General features: G+C 42.7%; 1 protein-coding gene across 1 annotated transcript in view; it reads right to left on the reverse strand.

Moving 5' to 3' along the window:
* LOC143279957 (angiotensin-converting enzyme-like) overlaps positions 1 to 8810 on the reverse strand; it is a 39038-nt gene extending 30228 nt beyond the window's left edge. Inside the window, exon 1 of the mRNA XM_076584334.1 lies at positions 8774 to 8810. The gene's annotated coding sequence lies outside the window, so the exon portion shown is untranslated. The remainder of the gene's footprint in view (positions 1 to 8773) is intronic.
* Between the last annotated feature and the right edge of the window lie 3385 nt (positions 8811 to 12195).

The raw sequence follows: 12195 nt of genomic DNA on the forward strand, positions 1-12195 counted from the left end.
CCCAACCTCACCCCTCCCACACAATACTCCTTTGTCTGATAGAATGTAAAGTGATAAATAGAAGCTGCTATGAAACAATACCCATAGGCACCCTTCCACTGGCATAGAGGAGACAACCCGACAAAAATCCCCAATCCCACGGCTTTCATACAGTACCAATGGGATGAATGGCTGTTGGGTTAAACAGTCACTAACTGTATGCAGTCTGGCCTTAGGGCGACACCAGGCTGACGGACTCCACACAGATGGACATCCATTGCCCTTCCCTGATAAGAGGCTCTGTCAGGGTGACCGAATATTTTCCCTCACCACGTAGAACACCCTTCTATGGATACAAAAAAAAACCCTGTCTCGCGTGCACCTCGGGGATCAGCTGCATAGCACGAGACATAAATTCAGATCCCCCAAACCCCAAAACAGGCGTGGCAAAAGAGGTGGGAAAAGATCGTGCTTAGGTAGCAGAATGACAAAAGCAGAGCGGCTGTCAAAGAAATTCTTTAGAATCGGCAGTTGGAATTGTTCCAGCGCAAGAATGAGAATCTCAACAATTGAGAAATTGGCATATGATTTTGACACTCTATGTCTCCAAGAGACCAGGACAAGTGCAGACAGACCAATACATTTTGAGAATTTCACAGTCTTTCAAAGGAATGAAGGAAGAGGGGTAGCAATCATACTGAACAAAAACCTAAAAAACAAAGTTTCCACCATAAATCTAAAGAAATGGTGTAGCAACTCATGTGAATTATTGGGGGTGCGTCTTGAAAAACCTGACGGAGTTCACAAAAGCATCGTGCTCATCAATGCCTACGTTCACCCAGGAACCTGCACAACAAAAGAGGATTGGGCCTTTTTAGAGGAAATAGAGAACGAACTTGGAGACTCGGTCATTATCTGTGGAGACCTCAATGCAAGATCGAAGTTATGGGACCAGCGGAACACCAACCCACAAGGACTCGCACTTGAAGGAATGATAGGGGAAATTCTTCTTAGCCCTTTAACAACCACATCCCCAACCCGCCTTGGAACAAGACAAGGGGACAGTGACAGTGTGATCGACATCGCTCTAACATCTCCAAAATTCAGAGCAGAAATGAATGCAGAGACGCTTCCATACCAAGGCAGCGACCACCTCCCGGTAGCTTTCAGTCTACAGAAACTGTCCGATAAACCCTGTATGAAACTGCGTGATCTATTTCAGTATGAAACCAAAGAGACAACCGTCATCGAAAAATTAAGACGCAGAAGAAACAAAAGAACGGCACTGAACAGGATGCAAACTATTCAGCCCCCATGGTGGAATACCGACACAGAGAGAGCCTGGATAGAAAAACATGCGGCTGTCAAACTTTGGCAAAAAGAAAGAACAAAACCATCTCCGGACAAAGATATTGAAACAAAAATGAAAGAGAAAACTAAACAGTTTGAAGTCATTGCTCAAGAGGCCAAAAATGACAAGTGGAAACAGTTTTGCGAGGCACTCAGTTATGACACAACATTGACAGAGTTCTGGCAATTTTATCGTCGCATGGAAGGGAAAACGTGCACAACAACAACCCCAGACATGTTAGACACTGACGGAACCAAGCTTAAGACAAACGAAGAAAAAGGATCTGCCTTGCTCAAACGTTTCATACAACAGAGTGATCAAAGAGACTTAGATGAGAAAAAGAAATATGTTGAGGAGTTAAACCAAACCCTTATGCAGACTGGACCTGATGATGACTTGACAATGGATGATCTAAACGAGGCAATAGCTAAATGCAAGAAAGAATCGGCTCCTGGCCCAGACAAAGTTGGTTACTCAGACATCAAGGAGCTATCGGAAGAAGACAGAAGCAAACTTTTCAATCTATATCAAAACAGTTTCCAAAATGGACAGGTGCCGGAGGACTGGACACACAGCTTCTTAAAACCCATACCAAAACCAGGAAAGGACCATCGTCAGGTAAGCGGCTACCGGATCCTAACCATGCAAAACATTGTTGGAAAGCTCATGGAACGCATGATAGCCAGGAAACTTGCAAGGGATCTTGAACACAGGCACATTCTCCCTTCAAATCAAGGTGGTTACAGAACAGGTAAGTCCACATGGGAAAATGCAGCTGCTTTTGCATATGAGGTGTATGAAGGATTTCAAAGAAAAGAAGAAACACTAGCAGTAGCAATTGACCTTGAAGATGCCTACAATAAAGTCCAGTTTGCGCACCTCATGGAGCTGCTACTAAGGTATGGAGTAAGTTTGACACTGACAAGATGGATAGCAGCAGCGCTTCAGGAAAGAACCGTTGTCCTACGCCTCGGAGATTGGATGTCTGCACCTTCTAAACTATCCATGGGACTGCCACAAGGGTCTCCGCTCTCTCCTGTCCTCTACAATGTCTACACGAAGGGCCTTGCAGACTTAAACAACAATGGAATTGCTCGGGTGCTTACCCTTGCGGATGACGGCCTGGTCTTCAAAACTGCTCAGGAAAGAACTGAAGCCGTCCAGAAACAACTAAACAATATTGCTCAATGGTGCAAAGACACAGGATCTTCCATCAATCCAGCGAAAGCCCAAACGTTGCTGTGCACCCTCAACAACAAAACCGCGAGCAAATCACCACCTTCTGTGTCATTCGATGGGATTCAAATTGAGAAAACTGAATGCCTACGCTACCTAGGAATACACTTCGACAGGATGCTGACCTTCAGAAAACATACGGAAAATACTGTTCTCAAATGCAAAAAGGGCCTTTCAGTCTTAAAAGCAATGGCAACCAAAGGAATTGAACAACGCCACCTCTTCCTGCTATACCAATCACTCGTCCTCAGTGTGATCGACTACGGACTTGGGCTAACAACACCGTCTCAAAGCAACCTCCTAAAATTAGAAAGAGTCCAAAATGAAGCTATGAGGCTGATCCTTGGAACAACAAAAGACACGCCCACAGAAACCATGCGATACCTGCTTGACCTTCCTTCAGTGCAGGCCAGAAACAAGTTAGAACAGGTCAAGACCTACTTCAAAGCATTAGAAAACCCTCAAAACCCACTGCATGACGCAGTCAAAGAACCAAAAGGCAGCCGTCTAGGACGAGGAAGATCATGGATGGGGCAAGCAGAAGACACAATCCAGCTAGTATGCCGACTACAAGACCTGAAAGAAACAAAAGAATGGAAGAAAAACCCCGAAAACCTCAACCATCTATTCAACACAGTCATTTCACCCACTCTAGGAAGACATTGTCGGGAATGGCCAGAGGGCAAAACTGATGCGGAAGTGAAGCTGCTTATAGAAGAAAACAGTAAAGAAGAGGACATCATCATATACACAGATGGCTCAGTCACCAAAGACCAGTCTGGTTGGGGATTCACTGCGAAACAAAATGGAAAAACAATTTGGGAAGAGAATGCTGCCTACAAAGTCACAACCTCCAGCCTAACGATGGAAGTTGAAGCTGTGACACATGCCCTCCAGTGGCTATCGTCCATCCATACGCCCGGAAACCAACATGCCATGATTCTAACCGACTCAATGAACCTCATACAGAAAATTGAAAACGGAATGGGAAGCCCAGAGTGGCATAAGGCAATGCGCAACTTTCGGATTAAAAAACTCACATGGTCATACTGCCCGGGACATGCAGGTGTTAAGGGAAATGAGCGAGCTGACAGACCTGCTGGTAACGCAACACCAACGAGCGGCCTACATCTAGGAAAATCGGAAATCCTCAGAAAAGTCAAAGAATACCAAAAAGAACAGGTACAAGGCCATCACACCATCGATCGCCTCAAAGAAATAGAAGCAGAGAGAGGGAGCGGCCGCAAGTCTAACATGAAAGGTAGAGCACGATGCTTTGCAAAGCAAACAAATATCGGCATCATTTCCAAACCAACATTGCGCAAATTTCTTTAAAACGGAACAGAGTCTCTGTGGGCCTTTCCAAATACAATAGACTGAGCAACACACTAGACGCCACGTTCTTGGCATCAGAGATCTTTTCCCATCCCTCTTGCGGCCAGTCAGTGGCGGCTGTGTGTGTTTGTGTGTATGTGTGGGTCTGTGCTTTTGAGTGCGTTTGTGTATGCGCTAGAGTGAAAGTGTACACAAGTGTCAGGAGAGATATGTGTACGTGTGTGTGTGTGTGTGTGTGTGTGTGTGTGTGTGTGTGTGTGTGTGAGGGGAGGTGGGAGTGCGGGGGGAGGTGGGGTAGAGGATGAGGTATGTGAGTGTATGCATGCCTACACTGTGGGAGCAACAGGATATTGGAACGTATATATATATATATATATATCTTTGTATGTACGTGTGTGGGGTTGGGGGTGGGAGATATGGGCGTATGTGTGTGTGCTTGTACAAGTAAGTGTTCATCTCTGTGAGTGTGTGTTTGTGTGTGTGTGTGTGTGTGTGTGTGTGTGTGCCGTGGAAGCTGCGATACTTAGACTTGAAATGAGTGTGTGGAGGAGGGGGCTAGAGGAGGTGCACGGTAATGCGTGTGTGTGTGTGTGTGTGTGTGTGTGTGTGTTGGAGCTCATGTACGTTTATATGCATTTGACTGTGCTTTCATATATGTGAAACTGCATGTTTGGTGCATTTCTGTTATGCATGTGTGGGTGTATGTGTGAATGTGTGTCTTCATATTTTACATTTATTCGCTTATTTATCACCATTGTTGTCTTATTTATTTATTTATGTTTTATTATTATCATTTTATTAGTATTACTAATATTATAACTACTACCTTTTTCTATATTATAATTATTTATTTATTTATTTATGCAAGCTTATCTATTATTTATTCCCCCGTTTGTTTGTTTGTTTTTTGTTGTTTTTTTTGTTTTTGTTTTTTTTTGTTTTGTTTTTTCTCAAGGCCTGACTAAGCGCGTTGGGTTACGCTGCTGGTCAGGCATCTGCTTGGCAGATGTGGTGTAGCGTATATGGTTTTGTCCGAACGCAGTGACGCCTCCTTGAGCTACTGAAACTGAAACTGAAACTGATAGAATGTGTGTTAGGTGTGTGTGTGTGTTTGTGTGTTTGTGTGTGAGGGAGGTGTTTGTGTGTGTTGTTCTTGTATGTTATTTCATATGCAAGCGCGTGTTTGTGTGTATGAGAGAGTGAGAGAAAGAGAGAGAGAGAGAGATAAAGTAGTTAATGTCCTTTGTGTGAACAGTACGGAAAAGAATAACCCCCCACCCCCCATCCCCCTCACGCACCCCCCCCCCCCCCCCCCCCCCCCCCCACACACACACACACGCACTCACTGGCGCGCGCGGCCGAGCAGGGAAAAAAGATATCAAAGATATCAAATTCAAGGTGTGCGTTCACATCACGGACAGAAGAGCCCAAGCTGTAAGCGGTCCTTAAGTGGCTGCTGATCTAACAACTCAGTCTGGACGAACAGTGGAGCGGTGGCCTTGTGGTCATGCGCCTTACAAGGAATCGAGTGTCCATGGGGTCAAGTCCCACTGATTTATGGACCAGGATTTTGTTTTTACTCCCCCTTCCGCTAAACTTTGAGTGGTGGTCTGGATGCTAGTCATTCGGTTTCCTTTCACCGGGATTTTTTATCCCCCTGCTAGCAGACCTTATGTGGTAGTCTGGGTACTAGCTTTTCGGATGCGACGATAAAACCGTGGTCCCGTATTCAGCATGCATTTGGCGCACGTAAAATAACATACGACAATAAAGGGTTTTTCCCAAAGGAAAATGCTTTAAGAAAACCTTTTTTTTTTCAAATATTTTTTATTCAATTTTCACATTATGACACATGCACAGACATACATCATTAGTGACAGTAAGTTTGATAAACATGTTCAATAGAAGTAAAAAACAAAACCAAAAAAAAAACCAACAACAACAACAACAAAGGGAAAACATAATTTTTACTTTATGCATAAATCTGAATTACAAAAGCAGCAGAAACAACAATAACCACCAAAAAATAAGCTGACAAGAGTGTATAAATCAAAGTTAGACAGATCGCTGGACCCAGTGCAGAGAACATTATGGATGGTGGGTTGTCAACCGCTCAGTAGTGAAACACGTATGGCCTCGCAGGCTTGCCATGATACAAAATATAGCTTTATCGATATCATAACTGCGTACGTATGATATTCGTTACTTCATTTTGTATCAAAAAACAGGGCTTACATGGAAAACTATCTGCAAAAAGTTTTCTTCGTTTTTTTCTGGCTATGAACTCTTCAATTGCATATCTGAATTTGTTACCGAAGTCCCGCAGAACAGGTATAGTTTTATTTATCTTGCAGTAGTACAAGTATTCTGAACTAGTAATGAAATGAAATAAGGTAAAAATATGATCAGGAGCTATATTTTTGTCAAGTCCAAGTAAGGCTAATGATTCAGTTTTTCGCAATTTTTTAGCATTTGGACATCTTTCGTTCATTAAATCCATTAATCCTTGCCAGAACCGTTGGATAATTGTACATTGCCTAGACATGTGTCTGATACTTCATTTCGTTGTGTTACGAAAACTGCATAAAGCATTGTTAAGTGCGCCCATCTCTATGTCATGACATGACCAGTCCAGCGTAGCTGAGCCTTCAGCAACAATGACTCGATGCTTGTCAAACCAGCTTTGTCCATCACCTCTTAGTTTGTGACTTTGTCCTGCCGGTTAATGCCCATGATCATGCGCAGCGATCTCATGTGGAACTATTCTAACTGCTTGATGTGCCGTCGGTACAGGGTCCACGTTTCACATCCATAGAGTAGTGGAGAAAGGACTACGGCCTTGTAGATCTTTATCTTTGTTGACAGTCTTGTGCCTTTCTGCTGGAGACCTTTCACTCTCAATCTTCCAAGGGCCTGGCTGGCTTTCTGGACCCTGGACGTGATCTCTTTACCCAGTGATCCATCTGCAGAGAGAGTGCTGCCCAGATACTTGAAGCTCTCCACGCACTTCAGTTGGACTCCATCAATGGTAATGGCTGGCTGGAGTTTGACTGTTTGGGGCGGCTTGGACCAGGACGTCCTTTTCTCCAGGACTGATTGTCAGTCCGAACAGCTTGGATGCTTCTGCAAAGTGGTCGACAATGACCTGCAGGTGGTTCTCCTTGTGTTCCATGAGGGCACAGTCATCCACAAAGAGGGCTTCAAGGATGAGTTTCTCCAAGGTCTTGGTTCAAGCGACGAGATGATCCATCCAGGCGGTATTTGATGTATACGCCCCAAGTCCAGATCTTTCACAGCATGGAGTAGGACCTACGTGAAGAACAAGTTGAACATCACGGGGGCGTTTAAGATGTTGAAGGAGTTTGTGTAGTCTTCTTTGGAAATAACTTGTCCAGTCATGTTGTCGTGGAATAGCCGTATCAAGGTGGTGAACTTGCGCGGGCAGCCCAGCTTCATCACAAATTGCTCTGTTGACAGTGTCAAATGCTTCGGTCAGATCTATGAACACTGCGTACAAGTCCATCTGCTGTTCGATACATTACAATACAATACAATACAAAAGTAATTACTGGTTGACAAAAATTTTAATATTTATGAATGCATTTCACGCGTGTTTTGTTATTATTTTTCGCCCAATTTTGGGGGGGGGGGGGGTTGTTTGTTTGTTGTTGTTTTTTACATGCTTAATTCAAACAGGAGGCATCGTGACAGGTCGGTTAGGCGCTGAACGTCTGATCCTGTGTTCACCAGGTTTCGAGGCCCCGTTTTGGCATGGCATTGTGTCTCAGGGAAAGACAGTTTACTCCCAATTTTCCTCACTCCACCCAGGTGTGAATGGATACCCGACATAATTTGGGGCTGATTAAATCTGCGTAAAAAGAAAATTGGCTCCGCCTACCTGTGCCGAGCCCTGGACACAATGGATGAGAATTCACTGCCCCGATGGCCGTAAAAAGGCTATGTGACCTTTAACCCTTTACTGTTCATTAATTTCAACAGATCAGCAACGGACGCTACGCAGAACATGACTGATGATAGCCGATCCTTCATTCCTGAACCGAGTTACAACTTGACTGGCTGTGACGAACCAAGTGAAGACTGCTGGGCTGTTGATTCCAGCGTCTTGACAATTCATGGAAGAATTTTTTTTTAATTCCAAGGTCTGCACTCTCTCCTGCCCAGAAAGAAGAACGGAAAGAACTGCCATTCCAAGTCCTTCGCGTGGATTCCCCCAGTCCCCAAGTGTCTCCCCTTCTGACTGCCACCTAATTGACCAATGTGCTTCTTTAACTTATGTTCTGTGTGTGAGTGTGTGTGTGTGTGTGTGTGTGTGTGTGTGTGTGTGTGTGTGTGTGTGTGTGTGTTACTGTTTAGGAGTTTGTGGGTGCCAGTGCATGTATCGTATAAGCAGAGTGTAAACAGTGCTTTGAGTCAGGATTATGCACTGTGTAAAAAAAATCATGATAATTATATATTTTTCTGACCCATCATCTGCACTGTTTCAGTGGCATTACTCCCACGCCGCTCATTCCGAGTCCCCCATACCAGGCCACACCCAGGTTCGTCTAAGTTCCAAAGCCGGCAGTCTACAGGGAACCATCGATGTCAGGTCTCCAAGAGGCCACACACTAGAGGAGACCCTGCACTGCTGCTGAGTCACTTCGGTTGTGTTCGGTTGTGCCTGTTCTTTGTATCATTATATATATATAAGTGTGTGTGTGTGTGTGTGTGTGTGTGTGTGTGTGTGTGTGTGTGTGTGTGTGTGTGTGTACAAATATATATAAGGGCAACGACCAAATAACAGACCTACGAAAGAACAGGTTTTCATCCAGGGAGGGATAAACCACACACACACACACACACACAACATACGCAGAAGCAGTGAGGTCGGGTTCCTCTGCCACACCAGGGCAGCTGTCCACACCGAAAGCCTCCACTCCACCAAAAGGTAGGCAGAATGCAAACGCAGTGGGCCCAAATCGAGAGGAAAAAGTTGCCAAGCCCAAGAATGACGTCAATCTATCAACCACGCAATACGCGAGAAATGGCGTAAAATCCAAACAAAAGAAACTTCTAAACTCAAAAAAGAAATCAAATGAAAACAAACAAGAACTTCCGACAACCCTGATTCTTCACGATTCAGTCATGAATGGTGTAGAAAGAAATCGGCTATGGCACTCATATTGGTTCCATGCATCAAAGAAACGAACCCTCACAGTGAGTGCTGCGCAACAATGCCTACAAGAACTTGGCTCTGGTGAAAAACAACCCGAAGCAGTGGTCATTCATTGTGGCATTAACGACCCTGAAAAATCATGCAAATCTCTAGTGCACGTCTTAAAAGACACGGCGAAAAAACACCCAACACCGAAAATCGTCGTAAGTAAAATTACGGTCGTGAAAGATGAACGCACAGAAATGAAACGTCAGCTGTTCAACACCATGCTAACTTCCGAGCTTTATGACGAGAAGAACATTTCTTTTGTAGATAACACCAACATAAAACTTCACCACCTGCGGGACAATTTCACCTCACGAGGAAGGGGACCAGTCTACTGGCAGGGAACGTGGGGCGTGCTGTCAGGGACCTGCTGTGGGAGACTCCCAGGAGACCTCCCTGACCAGCACATCGTTATCAACACCATGCCTACCCCGCCTTCCCCCAGCCCACATGGTACAACCCATTCAGCAACCTGATAGACTGGTCTTCGTATTGATCACTGGCAAAACTTTTACTTGTGTTCAGATTTGATTTATTCCCACGTGAACACCAGGACGCTCTGCTGTGAACTGTTCTACTATTTAATCTCTGTTTTCAACACTATAATCATTCATACATACTCGTTTAGTTTATTGATTCATAACCTACCATCTCTTTTTAATTATCTATTATTAGTATTATTATTTAGTTTAATATATTTTTTTGTGTTCCGTTAAATTAGTTAACTTTCTGGAACTGTGAAGACAATCACTGAACTTTCTCGAGCAATGACGGTCGACAACAACCTAAATGTGTTTCAATGGAACTGTCGATCTATTGGTACAAACTGTGATCACTTAGTGCAACATCTGGCGAATCATAACTATCATTTGCTAGCACTTCAATCTCTAAATGTTAAGAGAGATAAACTTCCTAAATTTAGTCACTCTTACTTTCCACCATTGCATCAAAAGGTGGATACCAATGAGAAAATCAGCACAGCTATATACATTCGAGAAGGGGTCAAGTACACTCCATGCCCCAGCCCCGTTCCACCAGATATACCAAATATTCATTCTTGTGCTGTAAAAGTCAAGTTTAATTCTTCACTCTTAACTGTCATAACTGTATACCTACCTCAGGGCCCAAATGACTTTAATACAGAGTGGATTCAAACCTTATGGACAGACCAAGACAAAAAAAAGTTCTCATCACGGGAGACTTTAATCCGCACTCGCCATTTTGGGAGAAAAGCTGCCAGTCGATCACTAGCAATCGTTTTATTGAAAACATTGTAGATGCTTCTCTATACCTACTTAACGATGGCAGAATAACACGTGTCCCAGACAATCCAAGTCATAGAGCAACTGCCGTAGATCTTACTTTAATCTCACCAGATCTGGCACCAATATGTGACTGGCATACACTGAATGACACTCTTAATAGTGATCATTTGCCTATTATCACAAGACTTGAATCAAAAATAGCTCAGTCGATAGATCTAACCGAGGATAAAATTCCAAAATATAATTACAGACTTGCGAACTGGGATAAATTCAGAAGTTTACTTTCATCGTTTCAAATTAACAACAGAAACGATACAGACGTCAACAGTTTATATTCGATATCTACAAATGCAGTCATCACTGCTGCAAATGAATCTACTCCAAAGTTCAAATCGGTTAATGATCATAAGCACTCTGGTAATATCTGGTGGAATGAGACTTGTGAAGCAGCAAAGAAAGGAAAGAAGTCAAAATTCAAAATATCCTTAAAAGTACATTCCCCCCCAAATCATTTAGAGATGAAAAAGGCTAAAAATAAAGCAAATAGTGTTGACGCACAAGCGAAAAGGCAGTACTGGTCGTCTTTCTGCACAAATGAAGTTTTCAATCACAAAGATATGCAAAAGGTATGGGAAAAACTAAAAACAATGAAAAATGGAATATATTTACCACAATGCTCTATCAAACTGGACCATACAGATCTATCTTCAAATATTGAAAAGGCAGATGTTTTTGCTGACATGTTTGGTAATCATAGTAGTAACAGTGGTTTGTCAGAAGAAAATAGAAAGTTCAGAGAAAGCCAGTAGAAATATGAGAGCGTAAATCACCTGTATATAAATAGTGAAATAACACCAGGTGAAATAAAGGAATGTCTCTCAAATCTCGGCAGCAAAAAAAACATCAGTTGGTTTAGACGGAATTTCAAACGAAATGTTGAGACATTTGCCTGGAAATTTGACTGATTTCTTACACTTAATTTTAAAGAAATGTTGGTCTGATGATGACATTATCCTCTTGTATGGAAACAATCAATTGTTGTCCCAATACACAAACAGGGCAAACACAGAACAGACAAAAACAGTTATCGACCAGTTGCCTTAACAACGCATGTATGCAAACTAACGGAAAAAAAATGTTCTAAAAAGACTTGTTCATTATTGTGAGAAGTATAGTGTAATTCCTATAAACCAAGCTGGCTTTAGAAAAGGTAGATCCTCCACAGAACATCTAGACAAACTGACTACACAGGTGAAGCAACAGTTTGCAAGGCGAAAAAACGTACTAGCGACTTTTTTATGTGAAAAAAGCATACGACCAAGTGTGGCACGCTCGACTTTTATATAAACTGAAAAGTATCGGTATCACAGGCAACATCTATGATTATATTAGAAGTGTTTTTTTTATCAGATAGATTTATACAAGTATGAATAGGAAATACCTACTCAAACCCCAGACAATTACACATGGGGTTACCACAAGGATCCGTAATTTCGCCGATTTTATTCAGTATATTATTAGTAGATCTACCTAACAAGCTAGCTAAAGATACAGTCTTGGTTCAATTTGCTGATAACATTTGTTTATGGATGAAGGTGACAATGAAAAATAAAACGACTACTAGGACATTGAATTACATAAAGAAAATATACCAGCGGGAACGTGATAAAATCAACAACTTTATGACAGAAAATGGCTTATTATTGTCCTTAGAAAAAACAAATATAATGCTATTTAATGCAGGATCAGACCCAGAAAAGCTCCCCGTGTTTATAATAAATGGTACTATCATCAGATATACACAATCG

Source organism: Babylonia areolata, chromosome 3, assembly GCF_041734735.1.
Source record: "Babylonia areolata isolate BAREFJ2019XMU chromosome 3, ASM4173473v1, whole genome shotgun sequence".
NCBI classification, from domain to species: domain Eukaryota; kingdom Metazoa; phylum Mollusca; class Gastropoda; order Neogastropoda; family Buccinidae; genus Babylonia; species Babylonia areolata.